A 14905-nucleotide genomic window follows, 5' to 3' on the forward strand; every position below is an offset into this window, starting at 1 on the left:
TCACTGAGTCCTGGGGAGTGGAAGTCAGTGCAAGGAAAGAAGCCCAGTGAGAAAGCAAATGGACAACATCAGACCTGGGGCTGAGGCCCCCACCTGCAGCGGGGCAGCCTCTGAAGCAGGCAAGGGGCAGCAGGGAAGGTCGTGGCCTGGTGTAATCTGGTGTTGGGTGCCCCAGCTCATTCATGTGGATGCCCAAACTCACCCAAAGGCAAGATTCAATATCTCTGTTCTTCGGAAGAAAATGTGTCTTCAGAGGAGAACGGAGAGGTTGGGGAACACTTTCTTACCCCCATGCTAACTGTACTTGATGTTACAGTATGGTATCTCTGTGCTATAATTAGTTAGCATGTGGTCATTAATGGAAACGATTGATGGTTTAAGCCCATTCCCAGATATTCTAGTCTTCATCTAAGTTCCCTCCCTCCCTCTTTCCCTCCTTTCCTTCCTTCCTTCTCTTTCTTTTTAAATAGACCACTTTGCACTGAAATCTAAGTTCTTTTTCTGACATTTAATTCTCTCACAAAATTTGCCAAAATCTCTGAAGCTGCCTTTATCTTTCAGTCAGGGAACTCATTCTGTAGCCTGCAGTTCCTCCCTGTCTCCTTCTCCTTTGATCTGTGGTTCCAAGTATTTAGCAAGTTCTGCCCTCCAAGGTGATTTCACCCTGTCCTTACTAGAACCTACACTGTCTGGAGTGCTGATGCCACTATGACCTAACTGATCTGCCATCTGGATTCCAGGGGCATCCCCAGGCACAGAGGGTGAAGGCACAGACATTGAAATCTTCAACTGCTCTGACTCCAGTTTGGTGCATCTCAATGCCAAGTATTAACCACATGATATCAGGATGCCACCAAAAATTGAATTTGGAGCTTTCACATTCTAACTTAGAAAAATTAATACATATTACTTTATAGAACAGTTCTAGGCTTACAGATAAATTGAGCAGCTACTATAGAGAGTTCCCATGTGCCTCCCTGTCCTTCAATACACAATTTCCCCCATTAGTATCTTGCACTATTGTGGTACATTTGTTACACTGGATGAACCAATATTGATAATTATCATCAACTGAAGTCTATAGTTCACATTAAGTGTTTTGTCTTTTATCTTATTTTTTTAAAACAATTCTTTGGGTTTTGAAAATTACAGTGTCATGACTCCCAAATACAGTATCATGTAATAGTTTCACTGCTGAAAACTCCCTGTGCCTCACTAGTTCATCCCTCCTTTCCCTCCTTCACCCTTGGCAACCACTGATCATTTTACTATCTCCATCTTTTTGACTTTCTCAGAATGTCCTACAGTTGGAATGATACAGTATGTAGGTTTTCAGACTGGCTTCTTTCAGGCGTTATGAACTGAATGTTCCTTTATGTCTTTTCATAGCTTGATAGCTCATTTCTTTTCATCACTGACTAATATTCCATTGTATGGATACACCACAATTTGTTTATCCATTCACTTGTTGAGAAGGGCGTCTTGGTTGCTTCCAGTTTTTGACAATAATAAATAAAACTGCTGTAAATACCTGTGTGCAGGTTTTTGGGTGAACATAAGCTTTCCTCTCATTTGGCTAAATAAGTCAAACTGCCATTGCAAGATTATAGGGTAAGATTATGTTTAGCTTTGTAAAAGAAAAAAAAAAAACTCCCAATTTTCCAAAGTGATTGTACCATTTTGCATTTCCACCAACAATGAATGAGAGTTCCTGTAGCTCTGTTTGTTTGACAGCTTTTGGGATTGTCACTTTTTACAGATTTTAGCCACTCTAATAGGTGTGTTCTGTTATCTCATTGTTTTCATGTGCAATTTTCTAATGACAAATGACTTTGAGTATCTCTTTCATATACTTATTTGCTATCTGTATATCTTTTCAGTGAGGTGTTCAGATCTTTTGCCTACTTTTAAATTGGGTTGCTCACTTTCTTATTATTGAGTTTGAAGAGTTCTTCATTTATTTTGGACACCAGCCCTTCATCAGATCTGTATTTTGCAAATATTTTCTCTCAGTCTGTGACTTGTTTTTTCATTCTCTTAACAGTGTCTTTCACAGAGCAGAAGGTTTTAATTGTAATGAAGTTCAACTTTTCAATTTTGTTTCTTCCATGGATTGCGCTTTTAATGCTGTTTCTAAGAAATCATCACCAAACCCAAGGTCACCTAGCTTTTCTCCTGTGTTATCTCCTAGGAGTCCTGTGGTTTTGAACCTTACAGGTAGTTATAAGATCCACTTGTGAAAGTTATAAGATCTGTGTGTACATTTATTTATTTTTTCATGTGGTTGTCCAGGTGTTTTCACACCATTTGTTGAAAAGGCCATCCTTGCTCTGTTAAATTGTCTTTGCACCTTTATCAAAGATCAGTTTATTATATTTATGTAGGTCTATTTCTGGGCTCTGTTTTCTTTTCCATTGATCTATGAGTCTGTTTTACATTTTTTCACCAACTCCATACTGTTTTGGTTACTGTAGCTGAAGTTGGCAGTGCCAATCCTCGGGGATTTTTTCTGATCTTCTCCATGAGAACTTTGTTGGGTTTCTAGTGGTCAGATTTAGGAAAGTGTGAGATTCCCCCCATGACTGGTTCTCAGAGCGTTTTTAATGCTCAAGCCAAGCCACCCTCAGCTTCTAGTAATCTGTCAATACTATTTAAGTTCTCCTCCCAGGTGCTGGCTCCAGCAGTTTCTGTTCCTGGTAAGCTGTGACTCCGTGCGTTTGCCTGTCTTTCTAGTTTTCAGGGTGGCAGCGACCTCAATTCTCTGGCCGTCTAAGAAGAGTTGTTGGTTTTCAGTTTGTTCAGCTTTATTCTTGTTGTGAGGACAAATGGTGACTTCCCACCTCTTTATATGTCAGAATTGAAACCGGAAATTTCATATAAAAAGTTACTTGTGGCCAGGCGCGGTGGCTCACGCCTGTAATCCCAGCACTTTGGGAGGCTGAGGTGGGTGGATCACAGGGTCAGGAGTTCGACACCAGCCTGACCAACATGGTGAAACCCCGTCTCTACTAAAAATACAAAAATTATCCAGGCATGGTAGCATGTCCCTGTAATTCCAGCTACTCAGGAGGCTGAGGCAGGAGAATCACTTGAACCCAGGAGGCGGAGGTTGCAGTGAGCCAAGATCACACCATTGCACTCCAGCCTGGGCAACAGAGTGACACTCTATCCCCCCCAAAAACAAACAAACAAACAAACAAACAAAAAAGCTTACTTGTAATAAAGCTCACCAATTGCGCAGCCATCAGCAGTGTCACATTTTAGAATATTTTTGTTTTTCCCCAAATTCCCTCAAGCCTCTGCACAGTCATTTCCTAATCTCTGGTGCCCATGACTGGGCCCCAACAAAATAAAAATTTGGAAAACCAACATCATTAAATTTCAACCTTTCTTAGATTAGGATTTTTAATAGTGAATCACTGTCTTACTTTTGTGACATTTAGAGGAAATATTGCATTTTAGGGACTTTTTTGAGGAACATAATAGTCCTGTTCATTGCTCTTCATTAGTTGTTTCATTTTTACTGATAACTGATAGTTGCTACCAAACCTCATCTGGCAAGCCTAAATGAATGAGCTAAAAAAGAAAAAGAAATCTGCTATAAGAAATAGAGATAGATGATGAATTTGCACATAAGATTATGTGAAGTTAGTATTGTACCATCTTTATTCTTTCAGAAATTTGGTTGGTAACATTAGAGATACTCCTCATGTACTTGGAATGCCTCTCATTATCTTCTTCAGGTTGCAAGGGCTCCAGAATAGTGACATAAAGGTGAGTGCAAGATTTTTGCTGTAGTTCTTTGCTTTTTTTTTTTCTTTCTTAGAGGGATTAGCATCCATATATCTGAAATAATAAATCAAGAGTAGAGATAGGCATCTCTACTCTTTCTATTGGCAGTTTTCTATTGCTGCCTATTAACACATGCAACAAACTAGTGGATTGAAACCACAGAAGTCTGGAACAGAGGCTGGGTTCTCTGATAAGGGTTTTAGGAAGCTGAATCCAGGTGTGTCTGGCTATGTAATTATGTGGAGCTCAGGCTACTTCTCCAAGTTCACTTCAGGTGTAGGAGGAATTCATTTTTGGGGGGTTGAAAGACTGGGTTTTCTTTTTGTGTGCTGGCTGTCAGGCAGGAGACGCTCTAACTCCAGAGGCCACCTGCATTCCTTCTCACCTGGCCTTTTCCATTTTCCAACCAATAACAGCTCATGGAGTCCTTCTCAAGCTCCCTTTCTTTCTGACATGACCCTCTCCTGACAGCTAGAGAAACCACTGGCATGTGTGCAGTGATGTGATTAAATCCAGTTTACACAGGTAACCTCACCATCTTAAAGTCATATAACTGGCATATAACAACATAATCACAGGAATGATGTTTCATCACCTTAACAGGCTTTAGAGACAAGGGTGTGGCATGTTTGGGGGCCATTTCAGAAATTCCATCTACCACAGTTGGACACTCACATTCCCCCATTTGCAAAATACATTCACCCTCTCCTCTAAGGTTTCCAAATTTCATGTCATTAAAGCATTAGCTCAAAGTGAAAAACGTTATGTAGACCACACCAGATCAAAAGTTTAAAATCTTATCTTAGTCAACTATACCAAGTGTGAATGAGGCTTCTGAGGGTGTCCATTAAGTCCAGATCCTTGACATAATTCCCTTCCCTCTATCAACCTGTGAAACTGAACAAACGGCTTATCTGCCCTCAGTGTGCAATGGTGGGACAGACAGAGAAAAACGATTCTAGCGATTCTTGTTCACAAAGGGGAAACATGGAAGTAACAAAGAAGTCACTGATCCAAAACTTTTTTGAAATTGGGCTGAGCAAAGTCCAGCAGGAATTTCTTGGTTAGGATCCAAAACCTGGAACTAACCCTCTGTGACATGGGGCTTGCCTCTGGGCTCTGCCTTTCTTTCTATCTTTATAGAAATCATTTTATTTTCCTTCTTCTCCTACTCCTTTGGTTCTTCCTCTTTCTACTTATGGCAGCATCCTCCCCTTAATCCTTGGCACATTATCCCCAGCAGAATTGGTCAAATGTTGCCCATGTCACGGTCCTGACCATCTCCATGAGGGGCTGTCCTTGTGACCCCCTGCTCCCCTAGGACCCTCGTCACTGACCTGACCTCTCTGTCATGACTGCTTCCAGCTGACCTGGCTGGTTTAGGAGAAAACCTAGAATTGTGGATACCCAGAACCAATCTCTGCCCTGTCTTTTCTCCAGGAGAGGAAGAAAATAACAGGTATCATCATGGAGAAATGACCCACATGAGGGCTGAGACTCTCCAGCAGTTTCAGCAGAGGAAACTCCCTGAAGAATGGAGGAGCTGAGATCCCAGGCTGGGAAAGCAGGCTTGTGTTAAGCATTACTTAATCTTTATGTGCTCCCTGCCCCAATCTACCAGCCAGTGAATGACAACTGACTGAGCATAAATACTAGGACTGCAGAACGGTTATAAAGCGTTTGTCCAAGGAAAAGCCCTTTTACTTTATTTGTTTTCACAGTGGAAATTGCTGTTTTTGATCCGAAGTTTTCTGAAACGCAGCAGTGAGTTCCTGGAGGGTGAGTTAGCTGCTTTAGACCTGGAGGCTGAGGCCAAGGCTTGTGTGGTCGATCTGCTGCCACCATGTGGTGAGGGAGCCTGGGAGAGTGTTAGTCTTTCTTGGCTTCACTTTCCTCCTCAGTGAGTTAGGGGCTTATTGTTCCTCTCTGAGGTACCTTCCTACTTTGTTTTCTCTGAGTCTCTGAGGAACTGAGATGGTTTTTAATGCCACCCAGGACCTGCAGCTGAGACCTGACTCTGTGTGTCTCCTGCAGGAGCCTGAGCTGAGTCCCCACACTGGAAGCCCAGAACTGAGGGAACAGATGAAAGAAAGAAAGTCAGCAGGTTTAGGGGATGAGAACAACCCACAAAGGACAAGCCATTGGTAAATGAAAACCAAAGAAGGGGGAAATAAGGACAAATTGGGACAGAAGCCTCAGGGGAAATGGGCAATGCCTATCATCATCCAAGCCCTCAAGGAGTAGCGTGAGCTGAGCAGTGGGGACTGAGAGAGAAATTTACTCCACAGGAGTCTCCTGCCCCTGGCCAGGGAGAGCCACAGGGTGGATCAGAGCTGGTTTATAGTGAGGGGGCAGCAGCAACTCCAAGGGGGGAAGATGCGACCATGAGCCCCGCCCCAGACCCAGGAGCCTTGACCTTGGGGCTGCCATAGCAGTGGATGCTCTTCAGGTCAGTGTGGGTTAGAGGGAATAACCATGCTGGGAGAAGGGTTGGAGACATCCATTCTTACATAAAAAGCTCTGCCCTAGGTCAGGTGCCAGAGTAAGCGTCCCTTGCTAGTATACAAAGCAGTGATACTTATAATATTCTTCTGTACTTACAGTTGAAGGAGGTTTCCAAATGATATCTCATAAATATTTATAGGTGTTTAATTTTCTTTACATTGTGTTAAACACTTGGGATTCAATATTAATGTCTCCCCAAAGGAACTCAAGCCCATGAGAGAAAGAACAGAAACATAGCATTTTAAGAAAATATGGAAGTTCCCCCACATTGGGGTGTTGTGGCAACCCAGAGAGTGGGAGTTTAGGTGAAGACATTGCTCCTAACGACAGGGGGAACCATAAGAGGACTTCTTCAGAACAGACTCATTTTCCTCTAATGTCCCACAGAGAGGGATCCTGGGGCATGAATGGTGTAAGGCAAGGGCCAGTCTAAGGAAAGGGATTTGCTGCATCCTGGGAGAAATCTCCGCACCCCCGAAAGGACATTTGGGACAGGAATACAGGTGAGAGGAGGTTTGCAATTGCTTTTATTCAATAATTGATGAACACTCTCCTGAGAACTCCCTCAGTGCTAGACCCTGAGCTGGGAACCATGAACACAGAGATTAGTAAGATATGATCTCAGCTTTCACAGAACTCTCAGTCTAGTGACCAGCGATTCCTGAGAAGTATGGTGATGGTGGGTTCATTGGAACCAGTGGTCTATGCTGCATGGAGATTACCTCAGTGGATGGCCTGGTCTCTCTTCTGTTTTTTTTCAAACAGCTGAATGACCTGTCCTGGGCCAGTGACCCTGGACTTCAACCAGATGTCAGAATCTCAAGGTACAACCAACATTTTCACTCCATGTTGGGTCAAAACAGTTAACACAGCCAAGATATTCAAGGTTTCAGTAGATACTGACTAAGTCCTGGCCAGCTGTGAAAAGAAAGAGGTGAGTTTAACAAGAATTCTAAAATTGTCCTTGACATAGTAATCACAGATGATCTATCTTCTGTCTACTTATATATATATATTATATATATATATATATATATATTTGTGATGGAGTTTCGCTCCTTTTGCCCAGGCTGGAGAGCAATGGCATGATCTCAGCTCACTGCAACCTCTGCCTCTGGGTTCAAGTGATTCTTCTGCCTCAACCTCCTGAGTGGCTGGGATTACAAGCGTATGCCACCATGCCCGGCTAATTTTCTATATTTTCAGTAGAGATGGACTTTCACCATGTTAGCCAGGCTGGTTTCAAACTCTTGACCTCAGGTGATCCACCCACCTCAGCCTCCCAAAGTGCTGGGATTACAGGTATGAGCCACCGTGCCTGGCCTCTGTTTGGTAATTGAAATGCTTTGCAGACTTCAAGATTCACCTGTGTCCAAAATAAATTCTATATCAGTCATAGTACTAGCATTTAGAAGTTGTGTGTTTTATCCTCTAATTATAGATGAAATACCTAAGGTGGAAAGGAGTAAAGCAGCTTCCATGAATATAGTGAGAATGTAGGGGGCGGTTAGGGACTAAAGTCCTGCCTTAGGATTCCCCAGCAGTTGCCAGTCACAATTTTTGTACTCTAAGAAACAACAACAACAACAATAACAACAAAATGACATACTGTTTTGTTCCTCTGCTTACCCTATCCAATTCTCTACACCATAACATCTCTGCTTATCAGGCAACTTGGATTCTCAATTTGTTGAGCTCAACAAGTGCATTTCCTGAGCCCCTGTGAGTAAAGCATTATGCTAGTTATGGCGGGTGATACAGAGGAAGCACAGAAGAGTCCTTAGTGACAAGAGCTTAAGATTTCTGCTCCTAGCTCAGCCTGAGTTGCCTGGAGGTGAGAAAATCAGCAGCCGACACACATTCTGGTGAAAGGGTCAATGATAATGAATAGTGGTTCTGACAGGGCTGGGCTCTTAACCTCCCAAAGATGCTGGTCAAACAGGATCTGGAGGATCTCTGCACATGGTGTCTGACTGCCGACTGTCATAAGTGAATGTCGCCAAGTCTTGGCCTGGATCCCCTCCCTTTGTTTCATTTCACAGATTACATGTTGACAGCAGGAAAATCAACAGAAAGACCATGAGGCTAGACTCCAGAAGACTTAGTAATGCTGCTGGGTGGGCCATGAATTTCTAAAAACTCGTGAAGGGCCTTCTCAGAAGTGAAGTTTTAGGAAATATAAAATGCATAGCTGGGATACATTATAGTGTACTGATAGAACAAATATTGGATATAGCAGCATCTAATAACTTCTGGAGGAAAAAATATTTTTCACATTACTCCAATTATGGCCTCATACGTCAAAAAAAAAAAAAAAACCAGCAACAACAACAACAACTAAGAGAACCACTAACATCCATTGGTTTTGCAGAAACAGGATACCCTTAGTGTACCTAAAATTGGAAAAATGGCTCTGCCTTTAGGGCCATGGAATGAAACAGACTGTGTGGTAGTTGACACAGGAAGAACAGAGTGGAGTTTATAACAATGGCCACAAGACAGTGAAGAAAATGCTTTGGGGTTCTTAAGCAGCAGACGAGGTGACTCAGAGGAATGTTAGACAATCGCAGAAAAGCAACTTTAGCAACATTTTCGACTTAGTGGGCACTGCATACTTAGTCCATGCTCTGCATCCATTCTTTCACAGTCTGTCCCTTCATCGACTTGGGCCTACAATGACTTTTCTGGGAGAGGAGAGGGATCAACACAACAGCATGCACACACCTGAAATAAAGAATGGATTTCTAATTTTCAGATTTTAGTCTCTGACCTAACCAAAGAAGTGACTACCATTGATGTTAACTATTAATAACATAAATGATGCTACTAAATATGCAGATCTTATATAACAAGGTAAAACAGCTTAAAAAATAGATGGTAGAACTGTAGTCCAGGGACGCTAATAGAAGTGACCCATAACATTACATCATCTCCACTTCCAATAAAAATCAGGTGAAAGAAGGAAGGAGACTGGCAACCCAATGCACAGAACTATATATAACAGGCATACTAGTTATTGGTTGGTTATAAACCAGTGGGAATAAATCTTTTTATATACTGACTCTTGGTTTATGTCACAGAGGCACAGCATGGAACAATAGAAACCGGACTGTAAGATAAATTCATTTGAGTAACTGGACTTTTGTAAACCATTAGACAGACATTTGAGAAGCCAAATTTAAAGCTGTTTGTGAGCCATGTTAGCCTATCAAGGTTGAAATTCAGGAGAGATACATAATGACAAATAAATGCTTTTGGTTTTTTGTGACACAGTGATCTGATGCATTGGGAATGTGATCTTGTGAATCACTCAGGTGAGCAAGCCTGACATGAGTGGGCATAAAGGTCAGTAACTGAAGAGGTACCAAAATATGCTACATGTGTCAGTTGTGACCTAAGTAACTGAAGGCATTCACCCTCCCTTGAAGTAATGAAGTTGACACAGCAGGGGGCTGCAAATTCCACTGCAGATCAGGGTCTTGAAGCTGACATACTGAAGAGTGGACTCTCACTTGAGATACAGAGTAGGAACTACTGTTTCCTACGGCTACTGAATATCCCACAAACTAATCTCCTCAGCATGCCATTATTAATTATTTTAAAGCTCTTTAAGGTCTCATTTTATAATAGATCACATCAGAAATAAAACTAATATGGATCAGGTACAAACTCATATTTGCTGGACATATCATTGCATATCATCCCAAAGTTTCTGGCACTACATAATACTGGAGTAAATTCTTGAATATTAAATTTTAAACTAAGGGAGAACATTGGCTTCCAAATTTTACAACTATAGTATTGCAGCTAAACACAAGTGCAAATGGGCAGCCTTATAACTGCATGAGTAATCTTAAGGAAAACTTATTGGTGAACATACAGAACATTTCACATGCATTTATCTACAAAGTACAACTCTTCCCAACCTCAGAACTTGATATGCGTTAGGACTTTCCTCTCCCTTGGGCTGGTGATAAAGGTCCAATTGAAATGAGAAAGATTCTTCATGCCTGGTAAATATGAAAGTTTCCAAAGATATTGCCACTGGCCGATCAAACCCGAATTCAAAAAGCATTTGTTTCTAGCAGGATATAAGATCAATATGCAAAAATAAATTGTATTTATGCAATTGCACGGCAGAATTTAAATGTAAAAGGAATACCATTTACAATAATGTCAAGTGTATAAAATCCATAAATGTGAATATGACTGAAAATTAGAGCATATTTCACAGAGAACATAGTGCAGGCCTAATAACTGGAAAGATATTGTTTGTTCATGTGTAAGAATATTGTTGAGATGTCCGTTTCCCCTAATTTGATCTATGAATTCAATGCAATCTGACTCAAAATTTCAGCATGCATCGTTGGTAGAAAATGGCAGCTGATTCTAAAATTAACATGAACTAGCATAACAAAAATGCCTGTATAACGAAGTGCAAAATTGGAGGGCTAGCTCCACCTGATTTAAAGAACAATCACAGAGTTGTAATGGCCACAACAGAGCTTTGGTGTGTGATCAATTAAATGGATCAAAAGAAAATAGAGTCCAAATATAAACCAATACCTATATTGAGAACAGATTTTTGACAATCTTAAAAAAGCAATGTATTTAAAAATACATAATATTTCAACAAATGATTGAGGATTTTCTTTTTAAGCAATTGATGTAACATATTTGTAACCATATAAAAATAAACAAGTAGAAAAAATTGAATTCATGTGTCATATCATATATAAAAATTAGTGGTTACAAGAGGCTGAGAAGGAGATAGGGGAGAAGGAAGAAAAGATATTGGTTAATGCATATAAAATATAGTTAAATAGAAGGAATAAGTTCTAGTATTTGATAGTATATGCAAAAATAACTTCTTGTATATTTTAAAATAACTAGAAGAGAGGAATTGGGATATTCCTAACATAAAGAAAAGATAAAGTTTTGAGGTGACAGATATACTACTTACACTGATTTGATCATTACAAATTGTATATGTTTATCAAAATACCATGTGTATCCCCAAAATGTGTACAACTGTTATACATTAATTAAAATAATGAAAAGTACATCTTAGACAAATTAACAATGATTCCAATCCGATCAATTATCTTTTCTGACCACAATGGTATGAAACTAAAAATTAACTACGTAAGGAAAACTGGAAAGTTCAAAAATACATGGAAATTAAACAACATAACTCTGAACAACTGACTGATCAAAGAACAAATCAAAAGGGAAATTTGATTGAGGCAAACAAAAGTGAAAACAAACAACATAATCTTTGGAAACAGCAAAAACAGCTCTAAGAGTCAAGTTTATAACCATAAATGCATACATTAAAAAAGAAGAAAGACTTCAAATAAACATTACACCTCAAGAAACCAGGGAAAAAACAACAAAATAAATCCAAAGTTCAGTGAAGAAAGGAAACAACATATCGATGCAGAAGTCAATCAGCTGAAGAATAGAAATACTACAGAAAAATAAACAAAACTGAGTTGTTGGGTTTTTTTTTTTTCCTTTTCCTTTCTCTTTCTCTCTCTTTTTAGGAGAGACAACATCTTACTATTCTTCCCAGGCCGATTGGGAACTACTGGCCTCCAGTGGTGATGCAATGTAGGCCTCTCACACCCAAGTTGTATTTCTGGAAAAAGTAAAATTAACAAACACTTGGCTAAACTAAGAAAAAAATAGAGAAGACTCAAATAAATAACATCCGAAATGAAAGTGGAGGTATTACAACAGAAGCCTCACAAGTAAAAAGGATCATAAGAAACTATCATTAACAGCTCTATACCAACAAATTGGATAACCTAGAGTAAATGGATAAATTCTTAGAAACACACAACCGACTAGGATTGAATCAAGAAGAAACCGAAAGCCTGAACGACCAATAACAAATAAAAGGACTGAAAAACCTCCCAACAAAGAGAAGCCCAGGACCAAATGGCCTCACAGCCGAACTCTTCCAAACATTCAAAAAAGAATCGGGCACGGTGGCTCACGCTTGTAATCCCAGCACTTCGGGAGGCCAAGGAAGTCAGAGTACCTGAGGTCAGGAGTTCAAAACCCTGGCCAACATGGTGAAACCCCGTCTCTACTAAAAAAATACAAAAATTAACCGGGGGTAGTGGTGCGTCAGTGTAATCCCAGCTACTTGGGAGGCTGAAGTGGGAGGATTGCATGAGCGAGGGAGGTTGAGGCTGCAGTGAGCTGAGACTGCATCACTGCAATCTAGCCTGGGCAACATAGCGAGACCATGTCTTAAAAAAAAAGAAAGAAAGAAAAGAAAAGGAAAAAAGAAAGAAAGAAAAAGAAAGAAAGAAAAAGAAAGAAGGAAAGAAAGAAAGAAAAAGAAAGAAAGAAAGAAAGGTATTGCTGATGAAACTGTAGCCTCTTTCACAGCTCATCAAAAAGCTATTCATTCACTGGCTAAGGTTGTACTAGATAATCGCGTCACTTTAGATGATATATATTTTCAAAGACACTATTAGCCTTATTTAAAAATGGGTAGAACCTGGGCTAGGTGGCTCATGCCTGTAATCGCAGCATTTTGGGCAGCTGAGGTGGGTGGATCACCTGAGGTCAGGAGTTTGAGATCAGCCTGTCCAACATGGTGAAACCCTGTCCCTACTAAAAATACAAAAATTAGCTGGGCACAGTGGCGTCTGCCTGTAGTCCTAGCAACTTGAGAGGCTGTGGCAGGAGAATCGCTTGAACCCAGGAGGCAGAGGCTGCAGTGAACCAAGATCGTGCCACTGCACTCCAGCCTGGGAGACAAAGAGAGAGTCTGTCTCAAAAAAATAAAAACAAAACAAAAACAATGGGTAGATACAGCAGCACTTACAAGAGTTCATAAAAGGAATTGTACATTGTCAACTGATAGTGTGGAGAGAGCAGCCCCCTGCCCACCTGGTTGTGATCTCTGCACAACGCTTGCCCACAACCACCTTCTCCACTTAGTACAACACAGCCCAGAACACCAAGGGGAGAGCCCCAGCAACAGCAGCCTCCGCAGCCCGCTTTAGATGATGGATTTAGCTGAGCAGGGAGGTGGATGTGTGGTGTTTACAACCTCTTGTTGCATATACATAAATAAATACTTCCCATGAAGTAGAACCTCATCTAGAAAAAATTAGAAGTCATTTGGCTACAAGAAATCATGAAAGAAGAACTGGGATGTGATGTTTTCCCTGATGTTTTTCGTTGGCTCCCTAATGGAATAGGTTCCCTTACTGTTCTGGCATATGGATTCTGTTTGTGATTCTCATTCTTGTGTGAATTATATGTGTACTATTCAAATAATTAATGCTATATATTTCCTGCTTCTGAGAAAACTGATTTTATGGTATCTGAAGACTAGAAATGATTCAACGAGTGATAGCTGCAGACTTAACTGAGGTCTCTCTCTCCTCTTTTTTTTCTTTTCTTCTCTTTTTCTTTTTTTTCTACTCGGTGTCACCCTTTCAATTGAGCTTTTGGGCGCTCTTAAAAATTCCTCAGTGAGGCAGCTCCTTTCCTCCTCTGCCCTCAGCGTGGGAAAGACTATCTGGGAATGAGCTTTCCTGGCAAAGAGGGACACCTTGGCTGAGCTTTTGATCATCAATGCTTTCAAGAAGAAAGATTTTTTAAAGAACTTTTATCTGAGGAATGTGAGCCACTTCACATGATCAGAGAGACATTAAATCAAGACAGCAACCACTTTCTGCTTCCTTCTTTTTGAGCTATGTATTCATCTGTTGAAACTGCTTGCTATCACCCCAGGTAGCTGTAAATTAATCTAATAATGCCACACCAAACACTGTATCCGACACCCTATAACAAGGGATAGCCAAGCTCTCATCAATGCTATTTCTGAAAGCCAATGAGAATTCCTGACGGGCACCTTTCTATCAGCCCATTGTGCATCCCCCTCTTTTGACTTTTAAAAACCTGCTTGTGACAAAGGCCAAAGGGAGCTCAGATCCAAGGTTCTTTGGGTGTGAGTCTTCCAGGCAGCTGTCTTCACGTTGGCTCAAGTAAACTCTAGATTCTATTTTGTGATTCAGCCTCTTTCTTTTAGGTCAACATGTTCAGCAACAGTAGAATAAATAGATAAGTTGGCCGATATTCATACAAAGGATTGCGCACAGAAACAAATAACCACAAGAGTAACATGAAAAATTCATAGATGTAAGACTGAGTGAAAGAAATCAAACCTATGCCTCTGCTCCTGAGACCGACTTTGAAAAAATTGTAACTGGGACAATTATCACAGCAAAAGAGATCTGACCTAACTGCTTCCGTCTTGCTTCTAACATCCAAGCTGTCTTTGTTCTTTCCTGGGCACAGGCCAAAATAACTTTGAGAGGAACTTAGTTTATGGTTTAGCTGTGAAACAAAGATGATAACAGCTCTTTCCCAAAACAAACCCCCTTCCTGCCTGGGGACTAGGCTGCCTTTGCAGGACTAACAAATTAGCCACAAGATTAGAAATGATGGTTTAGGATCATGCAGCCTCTAGCTTACAAGATTCTAAACCTCCCCAGGTTGTTCCTGGGGATCACATCACTATTGTAAAACCTAAGATCGGTTTGTGAGATATTTTGTAGCCCTGCACTCGATGCATCAG

At 40.7% G+C, this 14905-nt stretch overlaps 2 long non-coding RNA genes across 2 annotated transcripts; one reads left to right on the plus strand and one right to left on the minus strand.

The window, feature by feature from the left end:
* The first annotated feature begins 4796 nt into the window (after positions 1-4796).
* Positions 4797-7171, plus strand: LOC117974492 (uncharacterized). Its single transcript, XR_008621889.2, has 4 exons — positions 4797-5936; positions 6081-6241; positions 6685-6800; positions 7063-7171. It is a non-coding gene; the product is annotated as an uncharacterized LOC117974492 (long non-coding RNA).
* On the minus strand, positions 6808-14545 carry LOC134730764 (uncharacterized). The gene is made up of 2 exons (XR_010112719.1): positions 7571-14545; positions 6808-7215 (listed from the first exon to the last, which is right to left on the minus strand). It is a non-coding gene; the product is annotated as an uncharacterized LOC134730764 (long non-coding RNA).
* Positions 14546-14905: the final 360 nt, after the last annotated feature.

This window comes from Pan paniscus, chromosome 1 (assembly GCF_029289425.2).
Source record: "Pan paniscus chromosome 1, NHGRI_mPanPan1-v2.0_pri, whole genome shotgun sequence".
In the NCBI taxonomy this organism is placed as follows: Eukaryota; Metazoa; Chordata; class Mammalia; order Primates; family Hominidae; genus Pan; species Pan paniscus.